This window comes from Dendrobates tinctorius, unplaced genomic scaffold (assembly GCF_039654945.1).
Source record: "Dendrobates tinctorius isolate UK_male_01 unplaced genomic scaffold, ASM3965494v1 ptg000037l, whole genome shotgun sequence".
In the NCBI taxonomy this organism is placed as follows: Eukaryota; Metazoa; Chordata; class Amphibia; order Anura; family Dendrobatidae; genus Dendrobates; species Dendrobates tinctorius.
Window position 1 is genome coordinate 16439501 of NW_027361705.1, and position 17209 is coordinate 16456709.

At 45.2% G+C, this 17209-nt stretch overlaps 1 protein-coding gene across 4 annotated transcripts in view; it reads right to left on the reverse strand.

Annotated features, from left to right (window-relative positions):
* LUZP2 (leucine zipper protein 2) overlaps positions 1-17209 on the reverse strand; it is a 1424041-nt gene that overhangs the window by 858610 nt on the left and 548222 nt on the right. The window lies entirely within an intron of this gene.

The following is a 17209-nucleotide window of genomic DNA, read 5'->3' on the forward strand; positions in this document are numbered from 1 at the left end:
TCCACTACACTGATTTTCGAAGTGCGGCCACAGACAATAGCCATGGATGGTTGCACACACTGTGTGCATTCAAGAGGGCTCCTTCAGTGTCACTGTACTGCAAATTGAACTGTTTTTTTTTCACTTGATGAGGCCGAGATATGGCATTGAAATGTGTTGTAAATAAAAAAAACTTCACCTAAGGAATTTTTGACAATGATGACAAACAAAAGACAATACACAGCTTCATTCAACTTTATACAACATATTAGCAAGTAGAAACTTGGTTGTTCAAAAACTGACTATTGTAATATATACTTTAGAACCTGCTTTGAGTGAAATTTCATTGGTTTGAAATAAAATCAAATTTAGCCTGTGGAGGTGTATACTTTTATGTTCAAAAATTAACTATTGACATATATACTATGGAAAATGGTTTGTGAGAAATTTTGTTAGCTTGAAATAAAAGCAAAAACTGACATTCTTTATTGGTTTGAAATAAAACCAAAATTGGCCTGCTGCAGATGTACAAATATGGTTGCTCAAAAATTAACTATAGTCATATTTACGGTAGAACCTGCTTTGTGTGAAATTTTGTTGGTTTTAAATGAAAACCAAAATTGACCTGCTATAGGTGTACAAATTTGGTTGCTCAAAAATTGACTATTGTTATATACACTGTAGAACTTAGTTTGTATGAAATTTTGCTTATTGGAAACAATAACAAAAATTGGCCTTCTAAATGTGTACAAATTTGGTTGTTCAAAAATTGACTATTGTCATATATACTCTATAACTTTGTGTGAAATTTTGCAACCAGCTACCACTATTTCTCCTGATCTGGCATCCCTTCCTTGTACTAGTGTAGGGAAGGTGACCTGACGGATGGACGGACTAGTCTGAAGAAGAAGGAAAGGGATGCACAGTGTAGACAGGTGTTAGTAATGACAGTGGGAAAACAGCTAGGAAAGTGTAGTGGACGTGCAGTACCTTGGGAGGACAGTAGATGGCAGGGAGGAGTGTGAGCAAAGGACTTTACAGCAGCTTAGGGCTTTAGAAACCGTTGGTCATGGGGGGCGTGGTGACAGTTAGAGTGACAGTTTCAAGGAACCGGGAGAGTTATAAATACTGAGGGAGGGTTCCAGAAAGTTCCAGTCCCCAGGGGGAGCTCAAGTGACAGGAGGACTACGACAGTCTGTGCACTCTGAGGAGAATCCAGACCAGGGGGACTGAGGAGAGAGAACGTCAGGGGGGTGGTCCTGACAGGAAAGGACCGCAGTTGAGACGAGGTACTGGGTGTAAGACACCGTATGTGACACGACGGCTGAGCAGTAGAAGCGCTTGTTGGTTAATGGGCCTAAGGCGGCCACAGTGACGGAACTGTCAGGAGCGTCGACAGTAAAGGAGGGGACGGTGTGTGCAGACACGTCTCCAGTGTACGGTGTGAGAAGCTGCTCTGGAAACGGAGGGCCGCGAGGTGTGCCGTCAGTCGGACGGCAAGTGAAGAAATAAACTTGGACCTGTTGCACCCAGAATCTGCCTCCAATTGTCTCTGTACGTCTCTGCGCGGTATAACGAGGGATCACCCCCCTAGTCCGGCCCTCACACCCCTACATTTGGCGTAGTCGGCAGGATCGCCGCCGCTAATACATCATCTTCTGCGGCAGACCTGCCTTAAAGAATGGAAAAGGACTTGGACTGTGCTGCTTGGATTGTTAATACCTGTGGATTACAATTGGCTTACCTGTGGATTACAAATTGGGAGCACTGTGGTGACTCCGGGGTGCTGACCGAAGATCCGGGGCGGTATCAGGAGCTGCGCAAGATGGCGGCATTACTACAGCGCAGGGGAGAGGTCCGGGTGTTTGCAGTCGTGTTGAATGGACTGGGACCCCCTCCAACGTACCTCCGTGGACAGCAGTATGTGCCCGGAGGCCGAAATTTCCATATATTGGACCCTGACAGGTGGGTGGAGAGGCCTGCCAGCGCCCCACCCCACAGAGGGAGTGACACCGAAGAAAAGCCTGGGAGCGGCTGTTTGGCGCCATTCGATTGCTGCCCACCGGACGGTATGAGACGCTGCGGGTGTCAGGGCATTGGCCGCCTAGAATGGCAGTGGCGGCAGGAGAACGAGCTGAGACAGAAGACGTCATCTTCGGGTCCATGGGCAAGAAGAGGAGTCTGTGCGGAGCCCGTGCGGAGCCAGAAGGAGCGGCCGCCATTGATACCGGCGGAGAGTCTCCCCGCGGAGCCCCTGAGTCTGGAAGCTAGGCCCGCTGAGCAGCAAGTTGGAGAGCGGAGGCTGCGGGATGAGCCGTGCGGTGGTGTGACAGAGGCCGCGGCGCCGGGGAAGGTGAGAGTTCCCCCGGCCCTGCCGGCAGCTTCACAAGCGGCCCCTATCATTTTGCCACAACACGCAGCCTCCAGTGTATCGGAAGGCCTGGCTGCGGAGGGCCCTAAGCTATACGCGGAATTGAGCAAGGCCCTCGCTCCCGTCCCCGAGCCTTCCCGCCCGGAGTCACCAGGGCGGAGCTTATTTACAGAAGGCACGGTTGCGCTCCCTCGGCCGGTGTCAGACTCATCACCCGAACCGGCCGATTCTCCGGCTTTGCTGGAAGTTGTGGATGCGGCCTACCCTGCGGCCGCGGTAATGCCAGTATTGGAACCGGCTGGGGTCTGTTTAACGGGCCCTGTGGACCAGCCCTCCGGAATCACGGCTGCTCCCATCCGCTACCCGGCCCCAGCGGCTGCTGGGCCACAGATATCATCGGCCGCCTCTGCCCCGCGCCCTTTCTCGGCAAGGTCCCGCCCACCGGACTCTGGGACTGGCGCGGTACCCTCCGTTTGGGTTGCGGAGGTGGTAAAACAAAAGAAGGTTTGAGAGCAGGAGGTATGGAGCCTGCTTCATTCAAAAGGGGAGGCTGGCATGGCGGTGGAAAGATCCCGGGGGCAGCTGGTGTACACCAATGTGGACCGGGGGTATGGTTTCATACGTGATCAGACTGGCCAGAAGGTATACGTGAACGTAGCCTCCATACGCCACGGCCGTGCCCTGGAAATAGGGGACTTTGTCTCTTATTATAAAGAATACTGCCCCCGCGGGTATTATGCGGTGGCAGTACTGGCGGTACCTGAGGAACGCGAACCCCCGTAAAGAGGACTGTATTGGACACTCCCTTCACCCCAGGAGTTCCATGGCTGTGGGCCCCTTGCTACCGGCCATCAGGAGATGGCCTGGACTGTCAGAGTCTAGTTTTAAAGAAAAAATGTTTTATGTGATTAAGCTGTTTTTTTTTTTGAATGTTCCTCTTACAGGATGTTATTTTACTGATTTGGAAACTTGACAGAACGGGGATACGAAGACAAGAGGGAGTGTTCATGTCCAAGGAAGGGGGAGGGAAAAGGAGTACTGGCGATGTTTATTGTTGAACGTTGAGTTTTAAAGCAAAAGAAAATAAAAAAAAAATTATAAAAAATGGGTACTTGTGCTATTATAAAGTTGTGTAATGTATGATATGCCAAAGTAAAATGCAACAGGTCCGGGTAAGGGAAGGTCTGCGGGACCAAAGGAAAGTGTGAGATCCGGTAGGGATCTAAGAGTTGAGGTCTGGGAGACCGGGACGCCGACCATGACATGTAATTGAAAGAAGGGAAAATGAGTTGGAAGATGTGAAAGTGACAGCCGTCCTAGGTCTGGTCCCCAACACCACGGACACCCCTGAAGAAGGAAAGGCGGGCGCCGGCAATGATCTGGTAGGTGTGTGGCCTCGATCATGGCGTACCGGATAGTGAAAGGTAACAGAAGGGGAGAGTAGGGGAAAGATACACGCCGTAGAGAGAATACGGGTGTACCTTGCCCAGTTTGAAAGACGTTGTCATGTGGCGGGCGCGCTGGTGAGTAGCAGTAGGCTGCTCAGAGCATAGTGCTCCCAGTATGGTTCGGCCCCCACAGATAATGGGTTTGGCTCAACAGCTGGTCCGACAACAGAATGTAGGTGTAGATTCAGAACGACGAAGGCAGGGATGACGATTGTCGAGGACGACAATGGACAAAGGAAGGGGGAGTGTAGGGAAGGTGACCTGACGGATGGACGGACTAGTCTGAAGAAGAAGGAAAGGGATGCACAGTGTAGACAGGTGTTAGTAATGACAGTGGGAAAACAGCTAGGAAAGTGTAGTGGACGTGCAGTACCTTGGGAGGACAGTAGATGGCAGGGAGGAGTGTGAGCAAAGGACTTTACAGCAGCTTAGGGCTTTAGAAACCGTTGGTCATGGGGGGCGTGGTGACAGTTAGAGTGACAGTTTCAAGGAACCGGGAGAGTTATAAATACTGAGGGAGGGTTCCAGAAAGTTCCAGTCCCCAGGGGGAGCTCAAGTGACAGGAGGACTACGACAGTCTGTGCACTCTGAGGAGAATCCAGACCAGGGGGACTGAGGAGAGAGAACATCAGGGGGGTGGTCCTGACAGGAAAGGACCGCAGTTGAGACGAGGTACTGGGTGTAAGACACCGTATGTGACACGACGACTGAGCAGTAGAAGCGCTGTTGGTTAATGGGCCTAAGGCGGCCACAGTGACGGAACTGTCAGGAGCGTCGACAGTAAAGGAGGGGACGGTGTGTGCAGACACGTCTCCAGTGTACGGTGTGAGAAGCGGCTCTGGAAACGGAGGGCCGCGAGGTGTGCCGTCAGTCGGACGGCAAGTGAAGAAATAAACTTGGACCTGTTGCACCCAGAATCTGCCTCCAATTGTCTCTGTACGTCTCTGCGCGGTATAACGAGGGATCACCCCCCTAGTCCGGCCCTCACACCCCTACACTAGCATGTGTCCAGGAACATCACCCAAACCCTTACCAACACAGTTGCTGAGATTGCACGCTTAAAGACTGACATGTGGACAAGAACTTGTGGCCAGGAATGCTACATTTCTCTGAAAGCACATCGGGTGAACATTGTTGAGGCTGGGGCCGAGTCCCAATCTGGCACGCACATTTGATACTAACACTGAAGATTGCTGGCTCTTCAACTTTTAGGGTTTTCTTCACCTCATACACAAGTTTCTGCACCCCCCCGCTCCTGCTCATCCTCCATCTATGATGTGCTATCTTAAATTACATCTTCCACATCAGCTGGAAGCTCTGCAGCTGAAGCTAATTTGTCTAGGAGTCAAACTGCACACCACGGTAGTTATTGAAAGGAATAACAGACCAGACAGATCTGTGGCTCTCATCATTGAATCTAGAAACAGGCATGATCCTGTGTGATAAAGGCCATAACCCGGTGGCGGCTGTGAAGCTTGGAAAGCTCACACATATACTTTGCTTCGCTCACGTGCTCAAATAGGTAGTTCAGCGGTTTCAGAATATCTACCCGTATTTGACAATTCTTCTAGTCAAGATACACTGCATCAGAGCCGATTTTCTCAAGTCAGCTGCAGCTGCTGCCACTCTGGTGGTGCTGCAGCAGTGTATGCAAGTGTCAACTCACTGACTGGTGTGAGATGTCACCATGCACGGCAATTCCACTTTTCCCATGCTGGAAAGGCTTTGTGAGCAGCAGAGATAAGTTGTGGAATACCAGCTCCAACATGCCTGTCAGTATTCTGGTCAGCCTCCACACATAAGAACTGAAGAGTGGGCATGGATGTCTGACATTTGTGCAGTTCTTCAAGACATTAAGAACTCCATAATGATGGTGAGCAGCGATTATGCCATCATCAGAGCAATGATCCCGTATCTGTGCCTACTTAAACAGTCGCTGCTAACAATTTAACCTAAAGCTTTACATACAAGCAGGTTGAGATGGAGGAAGACATGAGACAGGGATATATTACTTTGCCCAGCCTCATCTCATCTGCTCAGTGCAGACTGAGTAACAATGAGGAAGTGGAGACTGATGAAGAGGATGAGGAACAGGAGCTGGTGGCAAGGGGCAAGCTTCCTGGCCCAACAAAGGAGGAGAGGTGAGGGACACACACCAGGAACAGCTGAAGTACAGAGGTACACTGTCAAAGGCCTGGGTCAATTTAATGACAGCCTCCCAGCATCCAAGTCCAGATGACCTGATATTTTTGACAAGAAGTGAAAAGTTTTTAAAGATGGTCAAGCAATACCTGGCCGACAAATCCAGCATACACCATAATTCCTCTGAGATCTTCAGCTATTGGGTCTCAAAATTGGACACCGGGCATGAGCTGTTCTTTTATGCCTTGGAGGTGTTGTGCTGCCCTGCTTCTAGTGTCTTGTCCGAGCAGGTTTTTAGGAGCGCTGGAGGGTTCTTAACAGACAGGTGCATTCGCCTTTCAACAGAAAGGGCTGAAAGGCTCACTCTGACAAAAATGACCAAAGCTTAGATTAGCCATGACTTTTCCAAACCACCAGATGACAGCAGGACATAAAGTATTTTTAGTCTGCAATATTTAAATGAGGCCGACCAGTTGTTCCTTTCAAGGGTCTATGTATGACTGAATGATCCTCCATATATTTTTTCCTTGCTTTGCACTGTGTGGAAAGCCTTTATGAGTGTAGAAATGCACAACTACACTTTCTTAATTATTTATAAGACACCCCAGTTTGTGCCTTGATATAATTTTTGGCAGACTTTGCACTGTGAGCAGAGACTTTATGACTGCAGAAGTACCACAACTACACTTTCTAAATATTTGAATGAGGTACTAGAATTAACACCTTGAAGAGTGTATGGATGACCCTGCTTGTATTTTTTGGCATGCTTTGCACTGTGTGCTGGGCTTTTATGACTTTTGAAGTACCACAACTACACTTTGTTTAAAATATTTGTATGAGGCACTAAAGTTGGTGCCTTCAAGGCTGTATGGATGACCATGCTTGTAATTTTTGGCAGGCTATTAACTGTGTGCATGGTTTTTCTGAGTGTAAAAGTACAACTACACTTTGTTCGCAAGATTTAAATGAGGCACTACAGTTGGTGCCTTCAAGGGTGTATGGTTGACTCCCCAGCTTGTAATTTTGCATGAATGTAGGAATATCACTACATGACAATTTGAACAGAATGTGTATGAGGACATTCTTTATTATAATAATACAAATTTTATTTCTATAGCACCAACATGTTTCAAAGCACTTTTCATTTTGGAGGGGACTTGTACAGACAATAAAAGACATTACATAATGATAATAATCACATAAAGCGACAGATACCAAGAGGAGTGAGGGCCCTGCTCACAATCTTACAATCTATGAGGAAATTGGGGAGTCACGAAAGGTGGACGGTAACAATTGCTTGTATTGTATGGACCAGCCATCAATTTAATAAATAAGGTGTTCACATAACGCTGCCTGAACCGGTAACCAACCAGTATGTGAACAAACACAGTTTAGTAAGTGCATGTAGGGTATGTGAACAGGTGATAAGAGGATCTTGTTTTTTAAGAAAATTTTGTATGGTCAAAACAGGGATAGTTAAATAAGTATGTTGAGGTCACAGGCCAGTCTTTATGTCTAATACAATGTGTATCTGAGCCCCTCTGAGTCCCTAATTTTTGGCACATTTTGCTTCCTTCATAAATTACACTGAAATTTCCATTTTTTTAAATAAAATATTACAATTTAGTTTACTTAAATTATTTTTTCTTAAATCCTTTTTAAATTTTGCCATATATACAACTCAATATACAGGAAAAAATGTTTCTTAGCATTTTTTTCTTGTAAACTCCAGGTTCTCTTTGATTTTGAATGTTTTATTGCCAGTCCTTAAAGTGTGACACCATTGTTTTCAGCAGCAATCTTGGAGTCATAGATGCTTCTAGGGATCTTCCCCATGCTGTTCTCCTTCCATTCAGCACTTTTTCTATCCATTTCAACATTTTCACTCCCCCCAGACCTTCTTGTAGGGTCTGCCGGAAAAATGCTCTGATTTCCCATTGGCTCCCATTATACTCGTTACTCGAAATGAGCATTCAAGCATTAGACATTGCTTGGCTTGCATAATGAGCATCTGAGCATTGTAGCGCTCATGTGAGGTGATGGGGAATATGCCACTGACCGTCACCTACCATTAACCATTTGCATGTAATTTGCAGCTGCTGTTCTAATTTGTTAACAATGTAGAATTGCCTGAAGTACTAATCACCAGTCACAGGTGGCCACTGTTTTCCCCTGCAACTGCTTGAAGACTCTGGCTTAAACTGGTGTGTGAAGGATTTTGATTCCGAGGCAGTGACCCCAGTTCTGTGAGGAGAAATAAGAATGGCGATTATATTTGCAGAGACTGGTGTTATGTTAAATGTACTCTGTTTTGCTGGTTCAAACTGCAGTTTGGACTGAACCAGACAGAGCCCCAGGCAAGGGGGTAGTACAAGCAATTGGGAAGAAGTGCCTGACAGGAAGGGTTTGGGTTGATGGCCATCTTGCTAGACATGGTGTGAGCTGGAAGAAGGAGGATATGAGATGTTTCCATCGAGCACCATATGAAGAGCCGAAATCCCCAGAATCCGACATGTGTGACGCACCCGAAGGACCCTCCAGAAAGTCAACTATGTACCACACACCAGTAAGAAACACGCCATTCCTTGTTCAAACAGCCGCTGTGGGCTATTCACTGCATGACACAGCGACCAGAAACAGGTTGCTAAATCCTGAGCTCAGGTCCACCGCAAGGATTACCGTGGGAGTGTGCACGTACACACAGTTTGGTGCCCAACACAGAGAGGCAGAAACAGGCACTTGAATGCATCAGTGCCCATCAGACTCAGCTTGCTGAACAACTAGAGATTTACAGAGACTACAGTATTAAAGGAGGTCTACTAAAGTATACATAGATGATTTGAGGAGCAGCCCATTGCAATCACCTGGTCCATAAAGTGAATACGACGGTGTATAATTCCATAGCTGCATTCTAGCTAGCGGGTTTAGAGTCATCTTTTTAAGTATGTAATCTGCTGTGCTGCATCACCAATAGACCGCCCCTGGCATTCATTTGAAGGTTCCAGTTTTTTCAAATAAATGCCCAGTAGCCACACTAGACTGCTGCACAATTAGGTAAATTATAGTAACATAGTCAACATTTCCATGCCTGCAGAGTGACGCAGTTCTGACTGGGTGTGTGTGAATTAACCTGTCACATTTTGGTTGCTGGAAGCATAAAAAGTCTGAGTTAAGCAGTAAAACTTCATTTGACAAAATTAATATTTACTGCTTTTCTTGTCCATGGCTCCACTGTATCCTGAAAAGCCAACCCCGGTCCACAGCTTACACTTGCTCATCCCTATTGGTAACATATTTTTATCGAATCTAGGCTGGGGTTCATGTGACTCAGAAAAACATGGGAAGGTTCTTCTCTGAGTCCTAGTAACTTGTTTTATATATATATATATATATATATATACACACACACACCGTATATACTCATGTATAAGCCGAGATTTTCAGCACATTTTTTATGCTGAAAACGCCCCTCTTGGCTTATACACGATTCATTGCTGGAGGGGAGGGGGGATGGGGGGGCAGAAGACATCATACTCACCCTCCTGGCGTTATCGCTGCATATCAGTCCCTGCATCTCAGTAGAGGCGCCAGTATCTCTCTTCCTGTCTTATTCCTTCCAGTGCTGAGCAGTCACGTGGTACCACTCATTAAAGTAATGAATATGCATATGTCTCCTTTCCCATAGATGTGGAGCGCATATTCATTGCTTTAATGAGTGGTACCACGTGACCGTTCAGCACTGGAAGGAAGACAGGAAGAGAAATGCTGGCACCCGCCCCGGACAGAGATGCAGGGACCGAGATTTAGCAGTGCCAGAAGGGTGAGTAGGACTTGGGGAGGGTGAGCCATGCAATATTCACCTGTCCCCATTCCACCGCCACGCTGTTCTGTCTTCTGCATCCTCTGGCTGTGATGTTCAGGTCAGAGGGCGTGATGACGTGTTTAGTGCGTGCCCTCTGCCTGAACAGTCAATGCAGAGAGACAGAAGACACAGCGGTACTCGGCAGTGGAACTGAGACAGGTGAATATCACAAGTGTCGGGGGCCTGAGCCAGCAGTGACCCCGGCACCAGGCCCCCATAGCGTGTCGGTGTTCCCACCTGCTCAGGACACCGGCACCTGGCCCCCAGTGATTGAGAGGTGAGTATGTCATTTTTTAAACGCAGCAGCAGCATTATATATGGCATTTTTTAATATGTTTCATCTTATGGGGCCATCAACCTTAATGGAGCATTATATGGGGCATATTTTAATATGTAGTATTTTTTGGGGTCATCATTAACCTTTGTGCAGCATTATATGGGGAAAATTTAAATATGGAGCATCTTATGAGGCCATCATTGACCTTTGTGCAGAATTATATGGGGCATATTTTTCTATGGAGCATCTTATAGGGCCCATCATTAACCTTTATGCAGCATTATATGGGGCATATTTTAATATGGAGCATCTTATGGAGCCCATCATGAACTTTATGGAGCATCTTATGGGGCCCATCATGAACTTTATTGAGCATTATGTGGGGCATATTTTGTATGGAGCATCTTATGGGGCCCATCATGAATTATTATTAATTATCCTGATTAAATATGGATGTTCAAAAACATTTAACCTACTGATGTCTCAATTAATTTTACTTTTATTGGTATCTATTTTTATGTTTGAAATTTACCAGCAGCTGCTGCATTTCCCACCCTAGGCTTATACTTGAGTCAATAAGTTTTCCCAGTTTTTTGTGGCAAAATTAGGGGGCCTTGGCTTATGCTCAAGTATATACGGAATATATACAGTATTTTCAATGTGGGGGGAAAAGATAGCACATGACTATGGGGCCTTTGCTTACCAGACTGAGTGAGGTTATCTCTCACTGTCCCTTTTTCATGTTATTTTTCATGGATATTTTAGAAATATTATATTTTATTTAGAAAGCTATTTTAGCATATTAAAAAGGGTAAAATTGCTTTATGAATGACTTCTTAAATGTGCAAATTTATTGTAACAAATACTTTATGAACATGGGTTGAAAAACTGATTGTAAATGAGATTCTTGTTTCATTGCAATTTATAGTGTTGGCTAATATAAACAGATGGTGCTGGACCAGGACCTGCAACAGCAATCGGACCGGATCACCCCCCGGGTGAGTATAATAAAACTTATTTTCCTTCTCTTGCAGGTCGGATCGGGGGCTTATCTCTGAAGATAAGCCCTGAAAGGCGGTGGCCGTATCTTATATCGGCCAAAACTGCTGACAGGTTCCCTTTAAATGTCAGAATGCACCATATAAAAGCAAAAAAGATGTATTCACCTCCAGGACTGGGGTTGTTATACTGATATTGGAGCTGTGACTTCCGATGTAACATTTTTATGTCATAAAAGCAATATGTGTATTAGATCTCTTGGTGTAGATATGCTTAAAGCAAGTCACTGCCTATGCACCTGTGTTATATTCCAATGAGGTTTCAAAAATGCATATTCAGTCCAGAAACATGGATAAGGCATAAAATCTTTATTGAATATTGAGTAAAGACTTAATGGAACAGAGAAACATCATAAAATGAGGAACAGAGCCTACATGTTTTGAGCGGTTAACCAGCTCTTATTTACGGCTTGAAACATGTAGGCTCTGTACCGCATTTCATTATGTTTCTCTGCTACAACATGTTTTTACTCAATATTCAATAAAGAAGATTTTTTGCTTTATCCATGTGGCTGGGCTAAAAATGCATTCTTGGATTATTAATTGCTGCATGTCATGTTGGTAGGCATAGAGATGACTGCTGGAACGGTGCCGATCTGAGAGGTGAGTATTAGTGATGATCGAGTATACTCGTTGCTCGGGTTTTCCCGAGCATGCATGGGTGGTCTCCGAGTATTTTGGCGTGCATTATTTGTGACTTGTAGATGTCATGATCCAGGTTGGATATGACAGGTTTTGAATAAGTAACCTTTTTTTCCTTTGAGCTGGTTGCTTAGAGTTGGTTTTGCCCCCGGTGGTCATTGGGGTTATTGCACAGTGGTGTCTTTTGTTCTAGTTTGCCCTCGGTGGTGGTGAGTGTTATTGCACGGGAATCTCTAGCAGGTGTTTTTGCTCTGGCTTTCCTATAAAGGAGTGTCAGGTGTGTTCACTCACTGTTGGTGATATTGGTGTTTTTCAACCATCCTTGGTGAAGGAAGGAACTTGAGAAGAGTCCCGGGCAGCCCAGTCAGAATCCTGGAGTGGCAGCTATGGTGTCAGCAAGGAGTTCTTGCAAAGCTTGGAGGAGTGGCAGCTATGGTGTCAGTGTGAAGTTCTTGCAAAGCTTGGTGGAGTGGCAGCTATGGTGTCTGCGAGGAGTTCTTGCAAAGCTTGGTGTAGTGGCAGCTACGGCAAAAGCTGCACTTGGATGCTGGACTCTGTTGCTGGAAGAGAGCTGTACTCAGATGCTGGACTCTGTTGCTGGAAAGCTGCACTCAGATGCGGGACTCTGTTGCTGGAAAGCTGCACTCAGGTGTTGGATCCGGTTGGAGGAAAAGATGCACTCAGATGTTGGACTCTGTTGCTGGGAGCATTAGCAACAGAGCAAAGCTAAGTAGTGTTTCCCTGTTTGTTCACTTTCCTCAATGTGTGTTTTAGTGCAGTGGTGGGAATAGTTTCTGCACTGTCCACTTCACTACTAAGGGATTGGTTCAGGGAGAACTAGGGATTTCAGGTATCCTGATCGGCGCCCGGTGCGGAACCGGCCTAGGGATCGTTAGGAGTGTAGAGACCCTGATTCAGGGGAGTGCAGGAGGTCTCCATGTCCCCGTTCCCTATCGCAGGGTCACCATTGTAATTGTTTTCCTGGTTTTCCCCTTTATTCTGAAATTTGCCTTGCTGGAGGTGGTGTATCCACACATATGTGTACTACTGAAATTCACCTGCTGGAGGCGGTGTATCAGGCTGCACGTTCTATTATTTAAATTCGCCCTGCTGGAGGTGGTGTATCCAGACCTACGTGTACTACTGAAATTCGCCTGCTGGAGGCGGTGTATCCGGCTGCACGTTCTATTATTTAAATTTGTCCTGCTGGAGGCGGTGTATCCAGGGTCACGCGTGTCATATAAATTCGCTTTGCTGGAGGCGGTGTGTCCAGTCTCACGTGACCATGACAGTAGACAGGCTGAATACATGAGGGAATTCCCTAACAAACAGGCATTCCACACATGTATTCAGCCTGTCTAGCAGTCGCAAATCATGCAGCTGAGACGACGAAAGCTAAAGCTCTGAGAACACCAGAAACTCGGAGACCACCCAAGCATGCTCAGGGAAACCCGAGCAACAAGTATACTCGCTCATCACTAGTGAGTATGTGTTTTTTTCATTTTACATGGCGAATTTTAGCAAGTGTTGTCTGTTGGGGGACAGCCGTTTTACTCCTATCGCTTTTAAAACATTGGGATGGTACGAGGTGTAAATAGAGTATAGGACTATGTTCACACTGGCTTCCTTGTTTAATAATGGTACTCTTAGTCTGTTAAGCGCACAAACCAATGAACTGACCCATTTTCTATTAATATAGTACTCTTAGATCACAATGATGAAGCTTGATCTGATGTGAATGTTCTTATGAATACTTTCCCTCATGCTTTCACAGTTTTTTTTGTGTAAGAAACTAAGATATGTCCTTGAAGTACTCGGTTAAATAACTGAATTTAAACGGAAGTATTTTATGAAAATGAGTTTTTTTGCTGCAGAGCTTTTACTAATACAAGTGAAACATAACACACATGCAGTTGAACTTTGTGCATCCCGTCTAATGTGCAGGAACCATAACAATGAGCCACTTTCCTATACACAGTAATAGAACATTGGAGTTTAAGACTAACTAGGCTATCAATTTATGTACATGTGCCGAGGTACAGGAGAGAAGTCCATTGCATCTTGTTAGCTGCCGAAGATGAGATTTCATTTCAATACCTCAGAAAGGACATTTATGGCTATTGAAGAGAATCACAATGAAATATCCAGAAGACAATGTCACAATAAAAGAGAAACATGCTGCATTCTGGGTAATTGCTATTTTAGGGTCGCATTTTAGCACTTAACAAGCAGACAGGATTTGGTATGATGTAGATACTTTAGGAAAATCACAAAAACGAGGAATTAGAGTTAGATTATTACTACATGATATTTCTTAAGCTTACAGATAGAACATTGCTAACACTGTACAGTATGATAACTTTATTTTTATTACATACCCTTGAAAAGTGAACAATTTTTCATGAAGACAGGCTAATATTATTTTTTGCTCTGAAAGATGGGTTAGGGCTTATTTTCAGGGGATGTCTTATTTTTTCCATGAAATCACAATCCACATATTCTTGAAAGCAAAAATCAACATTTATTCAAACATAATCATGTCATCACACAAACACACACAGTGCACATACACATGTATATACACACAGCACATGCATATACATGTATATACATACACTGCACATACATACACATGTGTAGATACACACACTGCACATACATATGCATGCATATACACACACTGCACATACTTATGCTTGTATATACACACACTGCACATACTTTTACATGTATATACAGTACACACACTGCACACACTTTACATACACATGTACATACACACACTGCACATACATACACATGTATATACACACTGCACATACATACACATGTATATACACACTGCACATACGTACACATGTATATACACACTGCACATACATACACATGTATATATACACACACAGCACATGCATATACATGTATTGTAGGGCAGCCGTGGCACCATACACAGTGAAGAGGCAGTGACCCACAAAGTTCAAACACAAAAATCCCTTTAATGTGTTTCCTCACAGCATTAAAGTCCAATTCACACAAGTACAAATAATATTAGTGTTCGGTTCACACAAGTCAATAGCACTTCATAGTACATGGCTTTGTATCACAGTCCCTAAACATGCCGGACTTCACCTTGTCCAGTTTCCAGGGGTGACTGCACGCCGTGCCAATGTCTCTCACTTACAGCCTTCTTTAGTCTGCAGTCACGACACATGCTAGTCCTCCTCTGACTAGTTCCCGTGGGTGTCCTGCACTGCTGTGTCACAGTCTCTCCTAACAGCCGTACACAGACCTTGACATCCTCCTGTCTGCAGCTGTGACACACGCCAGTCATTCCTTCGGGCATAGTACAGTCTACCTCCGGTTCACCTCCGGGCACAAGACCTGTCAACATCCGTGACCAGTCATCATGGACGATAGCACCACTCTGTACGCTGTGGGTTGCCGGGCCTCTTTCTGGCCCTGACACACCTAAGACTCCTCAGACGCACTCAGACCTCTCAGACTGTACTAACCCTTTCCTGCAGGGCTTTTATCATAGCAACCATGGAAAACCAGGGCTGGATGGGAACAGACTGCAACACTATCATACTGCAGTCTGTTTCAAACACAACATCCAGAGCAGGTTTTCCGTACCTCTGCCTTGGACACTAACTTTTATTATCAGTGTGCATTGCAGACACAGCTACGCCTGTGACTGCCATGCACACCTGTGGCCTTCATACACCTCCGTGCATATCTTGGGGAATCAACACAGCAACCCCTACCTGTGACATCGGTCATTACTTAACCATTGCAATCCCAGCTATGCCTGTGACCGCAATGCATCCCCATAGCCTCAATACGCCTCTGTGCATATCCTGCGGAGAACATACAGCACCCCCTAGCTGTAACAGGGGTCACTGCCTCACAGTATATACACACTGCACATACATACACATGTATATACACATACTGCACATACAGCATACACCAGCCTGTTTATTCGTGAGTTCCTCTAGACTCCCACAGTTAAATGAACTTTATTCACATAATGGTCACATGGCCTTGAAGTCACCAAAGGTCTTTAGCAGTCTTAACCTCAGAGTAAAAGCACTGGGGACCCCTAAGAGAGTGAGGGCTCTGGGCAGTTGCCCAGTTTGATCCTCCTAATGCCAGCCCTGACTGTAGCTAGGGCTTATTTTTGAAGTAAGGCTTATATTTCAAGCATACTCCAAAAATTAAGATAACTCATGCTAGGGCTTATTTTCAGGGTAGGTCTTATTGTCATAGAAATACGGTAGCAACAAAGGTTGCCTATCATAAGGTGTCTGCAGCTCTGTTACAAATTAATGTGTCTCCATGATGGCAGACTACAACCCTTGTGTAGTGGGGTCACGTTGGCACTGACATTAGACATGCTTTGGATAACTGTTATCTCCTTCTTCAATGAACTTGCAGTGATTTAAATGACAATCTACGAAAGAGAGCATTCAGGAAATACACCCTGACCAATGACTGACAACTAATACATTGCCCCTAATAGGAGATGGTGGAGGATTCTTATAATAGAACTATTCTAAAGTCTTTAATTACGTTCCAAAGCAATAGGCAGAATTAATCTGCAACTTTGCATTGCATCAATAATGTCTGTTTGACATTACTATTGGTTATGTTTTGGGTAGAAGGTGCATTCAAGTTTTTGACTGTCTTTCAAATCAACTCTCTTGGTTTCAACCTGAGCTCTCATGAGACAACAGTTTTCTAGTCATTCTAAGGGTGCTGTGGTGGAGCCTCTCTTGCAGACATTTTCCTCAGCATAGAGTGTGGACTAGTGCACACACAAACTCTGTTTTCTCACTGATTTCTGCTCTGAATCTGTTTTTAGGATCTATGGCTAAAGGATCTCTGCCCTAACCACTACTCTTTGCTGCCGCGACTGCATTAGGTTGACCACACACAGTAGGAGTCCATTAACTCCTCTTCCTTGACCACTTCTAGTCTATTCCACATCTCACATATGGAATATGCTGACTCATACTACCAAAAAAAGGAGACATTCTGGAAACCTGTGACATCCCTGATGAAAGAAAACACTTCTTTCCAAAAATGCATAAGACATTTTTTGTCTCTCCTGGCCTCCATAGTTTAGCAGTGATGTCACTGAGACAGTGTGAATATTTGTTTGTGAGAGAAGCCTTTGGCACACTCTCAGTGCTGAATCTCATCACACAGTTTGACAACACGTCCACCTTCTATCACCACTGGATTCCTCCACCAGGATTGAGGGACCTCTCATCCTCTCTTTTGCGGACTTTCCACATGTGTACAGGTCAATCTTGCAGTATACCTGAAGCACTATGAGCTTGGAACAGTATAGGTTTTCTTGGGAAATCACAAGAAGAGTGAAATAAATGGGCGCATTATCCGATAAATTATGCAGAGTGATGGGCA